Raw genomic sequence first — 11,014 nt, forward strand, 5'->3', positions numbered from 1 at the left:
AGTGGGAGTTAGCCATGAAGGACGAGATGAAGTCCTTGGATAGAAATCAAACTTGGGAACTCAGTTCACTACCAGAAGGCAAGAAGGCTTTACAGAACAAGTGGGTCTACAAAGTTAAAGAGGAACATGATGGCAGCAAAAGGTACAAAGCAAGGTTGGTTGTGAAAGGCTTCCAACAGAAGGAAGGTATCGACTACACTGAGATTTTCTCTCCGGTAGTCAAATATTCAACAATCAGAGTGATTCTGAGTATTGTGGCAGCAGAAAACCTATATTTGGAGCAGTTGGATGTTACGACTGCATTTCTCCATGGAGAGATTGATGAAGACATCTACATGCAGCAACCTGTCGGCTTTGCAGTCCCTGGCAAGGAGAACCTTGTATGCAAGCTGAAGAGAAGTTTGTATGGTTTGAAACAGGCCCCGAGGTTGTGGTACAAAAAGTTCGATGGATTCATGATCAACAATGGTTTTGTAAGATGTCAAGAAGATCATTGCTGTTATCTTAAGGTACTTGATGGCAGTTTTATCATCTTACTTTTGTATGTTGACGACATGTTGATAGCCGGACCGAACCTACAAGAGATTGAAAGATGGAAGAAAGAGCTATCAAGGAAGTTTGCAATGAAAGACATGGGTGCAGCAAAACAGATGCTTGGGCTGAGGATTGAAAGGGATAAGGTGGCTGGAACACTGAAGCTTTCTCAAGCTAACTACATTGATAAGGTGTTGAATAGATTCAATATGACAGATGCAGATTCTGTGAAGACACCTTTAGCGAGCCATTTCAAACTTTCAAAAGAGCAATCACCCAAGGATGATGAGGAGCTGAAGAAGATGTCAAGGGTACCATATGCTTCAGCTGTAGGCAGCTTGATGTATGCTATGATATGCACGAGACCCGACATTGCACATGCAGTGGGAGCTGTGAGCAGATACATGGCCAATCCGGGTAGACAACATTGGGAGGCTGTCAAGTGGATCCTAAGATATTTGAAAGGTACCAGAAATGTAGGCTTGTGTTATAGAAAAGGCAGTCAAACACTACAAGGTTTTGTGGATGCAGACCTGGGAGGTGATACTGACACTAGAAGAAGCACCACAGGGTATGTTTATACCATAGGCGGAACAGCAGTGAGCTGGTTCTCACAATTGCAAAAGATCGTTGCTCTTTCGACAACAGAGGCAGAATATGTTGCCATTACAGAAGCCAGCAAGGAGATGATTTGGCTGCAGAACCTTCTGAAAGAGCTGGGCAGAGAACAGAACTGTAGTGTACTATTCTGCGACAGTCAGAGTGCTATTCACTTAGCTAAGAACCCAATGTTTCATGCGAGAACGAAGCACATACAACTGAGGTATCACTTCATCAGGAAGTTGCTAGAAGATGGCAGTTTGTTACTTGAGAAGATTCAAGGAGCAAAGAATTCAGCTGATATGTTGACTAAGACAGTCACTACAGAGAAATTGAGGCTATGCATGGCCTCAATTGGCCTCCAAAGCTAGTTGAATGGAGGTGCCGCACAGAGAATACAGATCAAGATATAGAAGTTTGTTTATTTTTCAGATAGATGCACAATTGGATGTATCAGTCTCCAAGTGGGAGAGTTGTTGGGTTGTGGAGCTTGATCCATTCCCTTTTTCAAGACCCCTATGTGCACTATGGTGGTGGAGGATCAAGAAAAGACAAGCCGGAAAGAGTTCGAGAAGATTCAGAGTTGAATCAGCAAAGAAAAAAAAACTTCAGCAAGGTCCGGAGTCGACTCCAGCAGACTTGGAGTCGACTCTGGCACGCAGGCAGACTTGGCACAGTTTTGGAGTCGACTCCAGATCCATAGGAGTCGACTCCCCAGTGTTGGAGTCGACTCGAGAACTCCAGGAGTCGACTCCCATAGGCAGACAGAGAGGCGTTTTCTGTGGACTGTGGCCGAGTCGACTCGCAGAATTGCGGGAGTCGACTCGAGCACGATTTTCACGCGAGGCTGAGTTATGAACCGGGTTCAAGCCAAGGTTTTTTAAGCCCTAATCAAAGTAAGAGTTTGGGAGGTATATATAGACTTCTTGAGGGACACGAGAGGTGTGTGGCAACCTTGAGAAACCCTAGAACTCATCAACGAGAAGTTTCCAAAAGGAGATCCTTTGTGTGCATCAGGAAGACGACGCGTTGCTCGTCTTGAGAGAGATTGTTTGCTGTAAGAAAGAGAGTTTGTTCTCTTCTCTTGAATCTCTGTAACTTTCTTTGATCATATAGTGAAATATTGATCTGTGCGGCTGTGGACGTAGGAGCAAGAGACTCCGAACCACATAATCTTGAGTGTCTTGTGTGTTTTTTTTTTGTTTCTTGCCGTGTTCTTGTTTCTCCTACTATTCCTTATATTCCGCAATCGTAGGGTTGATTCCCTAACACTTTCTTGTTGAGGGACATGAATTGGGATTCATCCTCTGTCATGTGTCTAGAGCACCTACTGTCCAAATACCATTTTCTGTTTGATGCTTGGGATGCTAGACGCACCTGCAAAATAGAAATTTAATTCTTTATCTTTGGTACCCAAACTTTCTTGGATCCTTGAATGTTAGCAATGATGGTTCCCTTTGAAACCCATATTTTCTTAATTGAAACACTACTTACAAGTTTTTGGCTTTTAGGATTGCATGTAGTGTATTTCTATTTCAGTTTGTCTAATTTGAATAGTGCAGATTTTGGTTGAATATAAGTTGGCTTCATAAATATGTTTTTCAATAATTTCTGTTTTCTCCAAGGATTATATCCTAAACCAGCTTTATCATAGACAGTTTTCTGACTTTCAAGAATTAGATTTAATTTTTCAGAACTTAAGGTGAATTTGTCTACTATAGATTTCAGTTTTCCAACTTCATTAGCTAACTTCTGATTTTTTTCATGCAATTCCTTTTCATTTGTCAGAAGCAGAACATTTTCTTTTTCCAATGATTGGTTCTTATTTTTCAATTCCTTATTTTTTAAGCTAAGTTTTTTTATATTCAGTCATTAGTTCAGAAAAAGCATCTTGAAGTTCATCAAAAGTGAAATCGTATTCAGTATTCGAATATACCTCATTTTCGTGTGCCATTAGACATAGATTTACAGCTTCTTGTTGCTGTTCTTCTTCTCCAGAGCTAGATTCATCACTGTCACTCCAAGTAGCCAGCATAGCTTTCTTCCTTAACCTTTTCGGAGCCTTTTTCAATAGAGGACAGTCAGTTCTGAAGTGTTCCAGCTTTTTGCACTCGTAGCAAACATATTGCTCCTTATGATTGTTTTCTTTACTTTGCTCCCTCTTGATTACAGGCCTTTTCTTGAAGTTTTCTCTATTTCTTTAGAAAAACTTTCTGAATCTTCTGTAATCAGGGCCATTTCCTCACTATTATCAGATTCAGAATTCTCGCTCTCGTCTTCATGTAGAGTGGATTTAAGAGCAATGGTTCTGCATTTTTTGGATTCGTCCTCCTCAAGGTTCTGTTTCATTGAAAGCTCATGAGTCATTAAGGAACCCAGCAATTCTTCCAGTGGGAGAGTTGAAATCTTTGGCTTCTTGGATGGTAGTGATCTTTGCTTCCCATGCTCTAGGAAGAGACCTAAAAATTTTTCGAACAAGATCACTGTTAGAGTAAGATCTACCAAGGCTTTTCAAGCCTTTTATAATATCAGTGAATCTAGTAAACATTTCAGTTATAGACTCACTATTTTCCATTTTAAATAATTCATATTTATGCACTAGTATACTGATTTTAGATTCTTTGACCTGGTTAGTGCCTTCATGTGTAACTTCCAGTCTATCCCAAATTTCTTTAGCAGTTATGCAAATAGATATACGATTAAACTCATTTTCATTTAAAGAACAGTAAAGAACATTCATGGCTTTTGCATTCAGCTGAGCCATTTTTTTATCATGGTCATCCCATTCAATCTCAAGTTTGAATAAGGTGATGCTATCTATAATCTTAGTTGGTATGTGAGGTCCATTGACAATAATAGTTCATAAATCATAGTCAAGTGCTTGAATAAAAATACGCATACGAGCTTTCCAATAAGTAAAGTTTGTGCCATTGAAAAGAGGTGGTCTGTTGGTAGATTGCCCTCGGCAATAGAGGATCCCATGGTAGCTGCCATGACCTTTAACTTTTGATTGTTAGATCAAAAAGTTACTATGAGTACCAGGCTCTGATACCACTTGTTGCCCAGAGGTGTAGCCCAAGAAGGGGGGTGAATTGGATCTTTTAAAATTAAAAGTGTGAAGAATGTGAGTTACTGTTATCTTTCAATAACTTGTAGATTTAGCAGCGAAAATAAGGTTGCACAAATAAAGCAGTGAATAAGATGAGGAAAGCAATCAGAAATATGCAGTGGAAGAAGAGAGATAAACCACACACACAAACACCAAAGTTTATAGTAGTTCGGTGCACGCCTAGCACCTACATCCATTCCCCAAGCCCAGCTTTAGATTTCACTATAACCCAGCAGATTACAGCCTGATTGTTTTTCAGGCTCACAATCAAAAATTCAGTTAGTTTTCCCAGGCAACCAACCGAAAACCTATCACCATTTGTTATTCAGGCTTACAAACAACCCAGTTGGTTTTCAGATAAACCAACCAAAAACTTTACACCATTTATTTTTCCAGGCTCACAAACAACCCAGTTGGTTTTCAGATAAACCAACCAGAAACTATTTTCCTTGCTGAATACTCCCGATTCAGCAACTTTCAATCAAGGCTTGGAAGAGCCTTTACATGTTTCAAATGAATGAAACTGTTACAGCAACTAGAAAACTTAAAGCTTCAGAGTATATAGAATGAATCAATAAATATAAAAGCTGAAGCCGATGAAGAAGTTGGCTGTGGAAGAATGTCCTAATGCTTGAGCAGCAGCTCTTCTCGATTCAATAAGAAGCTTCAACTGATTTCCTCACAGGAGTAAGTTTCAGATGAGTGCTGGTTAGGATGATGAACTGTTTAGCTTTTTCTTCTCTTTTCCTTACTAGAAACTTTTCTTTCTTAATAGAATCTTTTTCTTTCCTTGTTGTTTCCTTTCTAAGGTTTTCTTGAATTTATAGACGAGTTCTTCAGAGGAATTTGAATTTCTTTCTTTCCATTCTGATGGAAATCTTTTCTGTTACATAAGAAGACAAAAGTTGTTGCAAGCTTCCCGTTGTGGTCCCAGCAGTACAAGGGTCGACTCATGTAATTCAGGGGTCGACTCATGTTTATCCTGGGTCGGCACTTCAAGATATTGAGTTGGCTCTTGCTGTGATAACTTCAAAGGGTCGACTATTTAACCTTAAGAGTCGACCCATCTTCTTCAGGAGTCGACTCTTTAAACACAAAGGTCGACTTATGCACTAATTTTTTTGGCTGACGTTGAGACTGAACTGGGATCGACTCTTCAATTTCGGGGGTCGACTCATTTGGAATAAGGGTCGACTCTTCAATTTCAGGGGTCGACTTATTTGGAACAAGGGTCGACTCTTCAAACTTTGTCTTAGGCGGTAAAGGCTCTCTGTTAAATTTGAACTTCACAAGGATCGACTCATATTTTTGCGGGGATGACTGTGCCACTTGAAGAAAACATGCCAGAGTCAACTCAAACTTATTCTTTTTGCTTAGGGGTTGACTCAAGTTTTTCAAACAGAAGTTTTAGACTTCATCTTTGATCTCCATGGATTAGAATAAGATCATTTTCCTTTTAGAACATATCCAATGAAGTGTTTGCAAAGAACTTATGATTTTGCAGTGCTTCATTTCTTCTGATTTTTGTTGACTTATAAAACTTCACAATTAAGCCAACATCATTAGTATACAACATCATCTCAAGTGTTTTGTAATCATCAAAATTTATCCTTTAGGGTTGACAGTAAGGTATTTTAAAAAATGTTTTGGTTCCCTAAAAAAATAGATCCTAGTCCAATTGGGATTGGAGGTGGGTGGCATCAAATAGGAAGGCTAACTTTGATGACAACTGGTTAGTATCCAACAAATAGAGTCCAAATTAATACCAAAGTTTCTTGACTAGGATCTAATCTTTAAGAAGAGTCCTAGATAAGGTGGCCAGCTATAAAAAAAGATACTGATACCAATTGGAATAAAAGCTCATGCTCTAGATTTTAGATAATAGAGTTAGAACCAAACTAGGATTTTCAATATGCTTAAGTATTAGGGGCTGGTCACTTAGAGATTTGACTGAGGACACCCCAACTTAGTTCAAGATATAGGAGATCAAGGTTTTGTCCACCAAATAAAGAGGAAATCATTTCCAAATAATGAGAGAAGGTAGGGAAGCAAAGGACTTATTGAATTATACAAGGTCTCAAGGGTCCTATAGGAAATCTTAGAGTCCTACTAGGACTCCAGTTTTCTCACATTTAGGCATCTTTAACCTCATCATATAAATTTAGATGTGATTATTAGGTACATGAAGGACTCCTTGGCTGCCCTACAACACAATATACAAATACAACAAATCGAAGAGTCTCTAGGACTTCTGCTAGATTTAATTAAACTAATGAACATATGCATGTCCTATTCTCTATAGGACTTCATGGATATGTAAGATGGACCCTTTCAATTTACCGAATGAAGAAGAAGACTCAAGAATCAGATCCAGAGTTTATCTAGAGCAGATACAAAAATGCAAAGTTAAGGAATAAACTAACAAAATTGGATTTCTATGATCCCTAGCACTTATTCATGCAATTCAAATATTCATCTCTCTTCCTATGAGCGGAATGCCTTCAAATTTATTAGTTCAGAATCAGATTCGAACATTTTCTTGTGGATTAAAAATAAATTCATATCCTTCCTTTCTCAGCCAATGAGATCTATGCCATGTAAACTCCACTGATACATATTAACGTGCAAAACTATGCATGACTATTAAATTATTGCTATAAATAAATATAAATTAAATGCAAAAAGGTTACAAAATCATGTTTTTATGATTGTCACCATATGCTAGAGATGAAAAATAATTAACAGATAACACGTCATTCAATTAACATGACGCACAATTAAAGCCATCTAAAACAAGCATGAATCCATTCTGATTTAGTGTAAAACATGGATCCATTATTACAATTGGAGTTAATCTCATCCTTACTAAGCCTATTGGTAGAAGGACATCATGGGCTCGTGAGGCATAATTTTGTGCAGTGAAATAAAATAAAAGAAATGGAACTAAATTATTTATAAATCACCATGAACATATGGATTACATATATAACAAGAGAGAAAAACTTGTGTCAACCCTAAAGGATGAATTTTGAGGATTACAAAACACTTGAGATGATGTTGTGTACTAATGACATTGGCTTAACTGCGAAGTTTTATAAGTCAAGAAAAATCAGAAGAATTGAAGCACTGCAAAATCTTAAGTTTTTCGCAAACATCTCATTGGACATGTTCTAAAAGGAAATGATCTTAATTTAGTCCATGGAGATCAGAGATAAAGTCTAAAGTTTTCTGTTTGAAAGACTTGAGTCAACTCCTAAGCAAAAAGGGACAAGTTTAAGTTGATTTTTGATATGTTTTATTCAAGGAACACAGTCAATGAGTCGACCCCTGTAAAACATGAGTCGACCCTTGTATAGTTTAAAGTAAACAGAAAGCTTTCACCGTCTGAGACAAAGTCTGAAGAGTCGACCCTTGTTCAAAATGAGTCGACCCCCGAAATTGAAGAGTCGACCCTTGCGTTTGAAGAGTCGACCCCTGCTTAGTCTCAGCGTCGGTCGAAAAACCAAAGCATGAGCCGACCCTTGTTTTTAAAGAGGCGACTCCTGATGAAGATGAGCCAACCCTTAAAGATAAAGAGTCGACCCTTTGCAAATATCACAGCATAAGCCTTCTCGACATTTTGAAATGCCGATCCAGAATGAACGTGACTCGACCTCTGAGTTACATGAGTCAACCCTTGTACTGCTGGGACCACAATGGGAAGCTTTGAACGACTTTTGTCTTCTTCTATAACAGAAAAAGATTCTCATCAGAATGGGAAGAAAGGAATTCAAATCCCGCCGAAGAATTTGTCAATAAATACGAGGGAACTTCAGAATGAAAAAAAGAGGAAAAAGAAAAGATTCTATTGAAAACAAGGTTTCTACTGAGAAAAAGAGAAGAAAAGCTTAACAGTTCATCATCCTCACCAACATTGTAATCTGAAACTTTTTCTTGTGAGGAGATCAGTCGAAGTTTCTCACTGTATCGTGAAGAGCTGCTGTTCGGACATTGGAACATCCTTCCACAGCCAACTTCTTCATCGGCTTCAGCTTTTACTTTCATTGATTTATTTTTTATATGCTCTGAAGCTTTAAATCTTCTAGTTACAGCATTCTTTTAGTTGGATTAATTGCTGCTGTAACAGTTTCATTGATTTGAAACTTGTAAAGACTCTTCCAAGCCTCAATTGGAAGTTGCTGAATCGAAAATATTCAGCAAGAAAAAAATTTCTAGTTGGTTTATCTGAAAACCAACTGGGTTGTTTGTGAGTCCGGAAAAATAAACGGTGTAAAATTTTTGGTTAGTCTATCTGAAAACCAACTAGGTTGTTTGTGATCCCGAAAAACAAAAGATTTTCGGTTGTTTGCCTGGGTTTTCTGAATTTTGATTGTGAGCCCGGAAAACAATCAGACTGTAATCTACTGGGTTATAGTGAAATCTCAAGCTAGGCTTGAGGAGTGGATGTAAGTGCTATAAACCTTGGTGTTTGTGATTGTGGTTGTTCTCTTTCTTTTCTTTGCATATTCCTGACTGCTTTTCTAACTTTATTTACTGTTGTATTTGTGCAATCTCATTTTCACTGCTGAATCTATAAGATAATAATAACTCATACTCTCCATGCATTTTAACTTTAATTATTTTTAAAGAGACCCAATTCACCCCCCTCTCTTGGGCTGCACCTCTGCGCAACAAGTGGTATCAGAGCCTGGTACTCCCAGAAACTTTTTAATCTAACGATCAAGAGTTAAAGGTCATGGCAGCCACTATGGGATTCTCTGTTGCCGAAGGGCAATCTACCAACAGACCATCTCTTTTTAATGGCACAAATTTCAGTTATTAGAAAGCTCGTATGAGAATTTTTTATTCAAGCACTTGACTATGATTTATAGACTGTTATTGTTAATGGACCTCACACACCAACTAAAATTGTTGATGGCATCACCTTATTCAAACCTGAGATTGAATGAGATGACCATGATAAAAGAATGGCTCAGCTGAATGCAAAAACCATGAATGTTCTTTACTGTTCTTTAGATGCAAATGAGTTTAATCGTATATCTGTTTGCATAACTGCTAAAGAAATCTGGGATGGGCTGGAAGTTACACATGAATGTTGGGAATTGTATCCTAAATGTCAATTGTCAGCATGTTGATGATTGAATTTTGTAAATAAATTGACAAATTAATAAAGTGTTATTTGGCATTATTCATCATTTCATTGTACATCTTCAAATGAACTTTTATATGATGAAGTCCTTAGGACTTGTTTTATGATAAAGAGAGATTTATCTTCAAGTTCTTAAAACTGTTCACGATCAAATTATATGCTGTGACTAGGACGACAGCATTATCGAGTTTAGGTCGTTGTGTGACTTATACATTGGTTGTCCTCTTAACCAAGGAGTGTGGAGACACTGATATGTCACACAGATAAAGTGTAGGAGTATATTTCGCGAAACGTAACCAATTTCGGAATGCTCTACTGTCAAGAGATGTTCCGAGTGGATATGGGTATAAGTTTGGCCCTCTAACCTGAGACCGCAACCTGTGACTAGCAAGCAACTCACTGTACTTTGGTACCGAACTATCTGAATTTTTAATTTAGTGATGGAAGGTCACTGGGTACTGTCAAGTACTTATGTAGTCAGTTGTGAGTCAAGATGGAATTGACCCCTCCTGGAAACAGAAGATAATGCCTTATGTTCGATTTAGCAAAATCTTGGCCAAGATAATCCTTGTGAGGAGTTACAGGATTTTTAAAGTTGAATCACATCATGGATGCACTTATTACAGAGTTGACAGAACTCTGAACTTATCCTGGCATTTAAGAGTCATAGGAATAAATTATACGGTAACCATAGTCTAAGAGTTCTTGAATATTGCTTTGCAATCATTCGGCCTATCTGGACGTTGGGTACCATTGCTAGATGGTCATTTCGATTAGTACAAGAAGTTGTTCTTATGCTACTGGCTTAGGTTCGAACCTATGGGGTCACACGCATAGAAGTTTCTAGATTGATCAAATGACTGATTGATGATTAAAAATCATTCAGGGATAATTTGGTCAATTCGATTGACAAATTATCCTAAGCAAAAATTGCATTAAAATAATTATTGAATTATTGGAGGGTTAATTAGTAATTGAATTACTAATAAATTTAATTTGATTGAATTGTTGGACTTTAATTAAGCCAAATTGAATTAGATTCAATTTGGGCTAAATTAGGGTTTGACCTAATTCGATCGGGTTCGATCCGAGCCGATTGGGCATAACCTAATTGATCGGACTTGACCCAATTGAATTGAGATTGACTCAAGTCAATTAAGAGTCCTTATTTGATGAGGATTAAGAGTCCAAATAATCAGAATTTATTATGGAGAAGAATTCCTAAAATTTAGGACCCTAGCTTTCTTTCTTGGAGAAGAAAGACACCTCATTCTTATCCCTAAAAGCAGTGCTGCCTATCCTCTTTATTTTTGGCCAATTTTTGGCATGAGGAAAGACGAGGCATGGGGCTATTTTTCAGAAAATTATGGCGCCTCAAATCTTCCTAAAAAGATAGAAATCAAATTCCTAATTTATAGGGATTGCATGACGCATCAAGCAGGGCGGCGTGCAACTGAAGTTTGGGGTGCAATAACCCCCTGATTTTTAGGAATTCTTGGCATAAGATTAAAAGAGAATTTGTTAATCTCTTAGCTTTCGATTCACTGAAATTTTTTGGAAATTTTATCAGCCAAATTCGTTGGCCAAAGGAGGTGTGAGGCGTAGGGGGTCTTTTGGCTATA

The sequence above is a fragment of the Phoenix dactylifera genome, chromosome 11 (assembly GCF_051530095.1).
Source record: "Phoenix dactylifera cultivar Ajwa chromosome 11, Ajwa_hap1_PhDact_Kaust_v1.1, whole genome shotgun sequence".
In the NCBI taxonomy this organism is placed as follows: domain Eukaryota; kingdom Viridiplantae; phylum Streptophyta; class Magnoliopsida; order Arecales; family Arecaceae; genus Phoenix; species Phoenix dactylifera.